Raw genomic sequence first — 3,878 nt, forward strand, 5'->3', positions numbered from 1 at the left:
CCCGCGGGAAGGAGGGCTCCGCGGGGGGCGCCCCTCTCCGCCCCCGATTGGTAGCCGGGCGGCACGGCCGGTGCCCTGCACCGTCAGCCCTGGGTTGGACGGGGGCAACGCCGAGGCGGTCGACACAATGGGCAGGATTCCTTTCGGGCTTTGCGAAGCCGGTGGTTCTTTTAAGATGAGAGCGGTGCCGTCACCGGCTTGAGTTGTCGGGGCGCAAATCTGGAACCCCACTGCGGGCCCGAATCCAAATGTGCCCTTTGCGCCCCAGCTGATGCCTCACTAAGGCTTTCTGCTCACTTTTCTTTAAAATATATATTTGTGTGTGTGTGTGTGTGTGTGTGTGTGTGTGTATCCAAAGCTCTGAGACTAGGGTAAGGTCCAGAGAGAATCGAAGTATATTGTTCAGTAATAAAGGTTGGGGGTATGCATCGGGTGGAGGGTCAGGATCTTTGTGGGGACAGAGGGAAGCCTTAACTGTAGCCTTCTCTGGGGTAGTCCTGTGTGTTTCCAGACGGCAGTCCCGATCAGTGCCTGATTTGATGACCCGGTGTATGCCTTGCGCTTGGAGTCCCTTAAAAGAAATGGGTTGGTCCTAGGGGGTGATGCGAACTGGGCATGCCAGACGAAACATTTTCCTTTTCTCCAAAATATGCTTAAGACACGAGTTCCATTCCATTGAACTCCCTTAACTCCACCCAGAATACTTGTAACGAAGCGCACCCGGTGATCTCGTCATTTCATGAAACACCGAAATAGCAAGAAATAACGTGAAACAAAATGATTCCGCTAAGCCACGACCAGATAAAATAATCCTTAGACTCGTTGTTGTTGTTGTTGTTATTGTTGTTAACTTTCGCTTTTAGCCTTCCCGGACTCCCCAGATTTGCCTATTTCCCGGTCGCACTAAACCTTGCCGTTTTCTCCCAGATACCTGGAACTGGATATTAAGTAGACAGGCCAGCCTTCTATATTTACATACCCTCAAGCCAGACCACACGTTCATATTCATGTAACACACAATGCCCTGGAACTACCTGAGTGGAAGGCGAAAGGCGAAAGGCGAGGTGGCTTAGAGCAACCACATAAACACTTGCTTGCTCTCTCATTGGACAGAGGCAATTAACCAGCTCTTGTTTTGAATTTATTCTCACTAGCCTATCACCTTCACTGTAAGTAGCCTGTTTCAGCTTCACAGATGGAGTTTATTTCGCCATTTATGGAGGAATACTTGTTTCTCTAGAAATGTGCTTTTCTATGAGGTTCCTGACATCCCAAATTTACAGTTTAAAAGACTCTGAGATTAAGTGAAAGTTCAATTCAAGAGACACCATTTTTGCCCTTCAGGTTGATCATCTTCTTCTGGGTTGGCCTAGGTTTGGGATTTAGGCCCTAGTGTTCATTGTAGGTGGGAATGAAGATGGTAAATCTCTTGGAAGGAATTCTAACAAGCTCAATCAGAATGTCATATGCATACCCTCTTTCCCAGCAATTTCTTGTCTACAGATAAATTCACCCTGTGTAAGAGCTGTTTAAGAGCCTTGGTAGCATAATGGGTTATTTCTTAGACGGCTAACTTTTGGGGAGTAATACGAGGCTTTCTGCTCCCACAGAGTTACAATTAGAAACCCCCAGGGAGGATCCTACCCTGTCCTTTAGGGTCACCATAAGTCAGAACTCGATGGCCATGGGTTTGGAGTTTGGGAAGGCGATTTGTTGGAGCATAGTTTACAGTAATAAATGACTGGGAACAACCTACAGATACATCTTAGGGAGTGGTGAAAATAGTACCACGGGGGCCGCAGGGATGAAGTTGCTCTATATGCACTTGTGCTCAACAATCTTCAATTCCTATTACTAGGTGAACTGAGCAGAGTTCAAACCAATGTGTATTGATTGACAAGGACTAAGTGCCAGACGAATGATATGCAGTAGATACTCCGGCATGTTTTGAATACCATGTCCTTCCATTGCTCTTACCTAGGAGAGATGTTTTTACCATTGCCCTCAGATACATGTATCCGTAATATGTGTTTACACACACAGTAGGCTTACCACCCCTCTTTATCTTTCTGTGCTTATTTGGATTTTCATCATGTGCAAGTATTGTTTTAAAAAATTATTAACACTCAATTTGAAAAGAATGCAAGTATAATAGCCAGTAATAGTAATAAAAGCTAAAACTGCCTTGCACTTTTTTCATGTAGTGATAGACATCAAAAATTACAATATCTGGACAGTCCGTTGGAGTGATCAGTCAAGGATGCTTCTAGTCTGAGTCCCCAGTCACCAATGACCTTCCAGAGGGCTGAGTAACTACCAGACTGAATCTCACCTCTGCACAGCAGAATGAAAAAAGCACACCAGTTGAAAAAATCTAATCAGAACATGAAGCAATGATTAAATTGAGCACACTTGCAAAAGATGCTTACCCAAATCTTAAATAGATCTCAAAATTACTATGTTCTTGCTTTTTTTAAATTACTATTTTCTTATGTTTCTAGAATGTTAGCTCTAAAGAAAACAAAAACTGATTGTACAATCTTAACTGCAACTGGCAAAACCTGAACATGTATTTTGACTGGAAAGACATTTAAATAGTTACATTTGGGATTTGGTTATATGATTTCCCTCCCGTTCAAATGACTTTAATGCTGTTCTACTTATTCTATAAGATAAGAATTCATCCAAGAACATTCCTAAAAGAAACTACACAGACGACGGTGCCTTCGCCATGAAGATTTGAGAAACTTTTAACTTAATGATACAAATTCTACCTGTGAATTTATAACAGGGCTCCTTTACTATTAGAACCGCTTCAGCATCTTGGTCTCTTGATCAATGAGCAGGCCAAAGAAGTGATGGTCAGCAAACAACTTTAGCTTCCAAAATAAATTCGGTGAGTCTTGCCACAGATATTTCCAAAGATTGAGACTAACAACTGATTTTTATCACATCAAGGTGATTATGCCAACTCTCTATTGCTCAAAAGCCCCCTCTCATGATGCTCAGGGTGGAGCCCAGACTCTGGTGCCCTGGCATTCAAGGGCCTCTCCAATCTAGTGTCTATCCGTTTTTCAGCCCTAACCTCCCACTCCTCCTCTTCTGGTGAACTAGACTTACTATCCCTTATGGATATTTGTTTGTCTCCAAGCCTTAGTTGAAAGCTCTCCCCTCGCCTGCCTTCTCAATCCTTTCAAGATGTCCTATCTTTCCCCTGAAGCCTTTTTTTGGTTCCTCCAACCCTCAGGGAGCACTCTTAAAAGTTCAGTTCCAACTACCTGTGCTAGGATTAGATAGGGTCTTACAATATCTTTCCTCCTTTCGCGAAATCTGGTTCCCTGTCTTATCCTCGATCTAGAAGGCAAATTTTTGGAAGAAGTTGTTTCTTAGTATCTATCACTCATGGTTCTATGTACACTGTAGCCATCCGAGTTGATGGCCTCTTTATTGCCTGCTCAGGATGGTCCTGCTCTGCCTATATGAGGCACTCAATAAGTGCCCATGAAATGAATGACTCACATCCGTGACATTGTAATAGATAAGTCTTCCAGTCCACTTTGTGTTTTTTGGGTGAAATGTATTGCTGCACAAATACTATTCCCAGAACTGACAGAGGTTGAACTAAAATGTAACATAAATATTAGTTATTTTGACTAATGCCAAAAAGGAGAATTGAGGAAATTTCAGAGAAATTTTTTTTTCGTTGTTTTTTTTAATAATCATTTTATTAGGGGCTCATACAACTCTTCACAATCCGCACATACATCATTTGTGCCCAGCACATTAGTACATATTTTTTAAATCAATTTATTGGGGCTCATAAAATTCATCACAATACATAGATCAATTGTGTAGAGCACATCTATACATTTGTTGCC

This window comes from Echinops telfairi, unplaced genomic scaffold (genome assembly GCF_000313985.2).
Source record: "Echinops telfairi isolate 266 unplaced genomic scaffold, ASM31398v2 ScPeMD7_4225;HRSCAF=4972, whole genome shotgun sequence".
In the NCBI taxonomy this organism is placed as follows: Eukaryota; Metazoa; Chordata; class Mammalia; order Afrosoricida; family Tenrecidae; genus Echinops; species Echinops telfairi.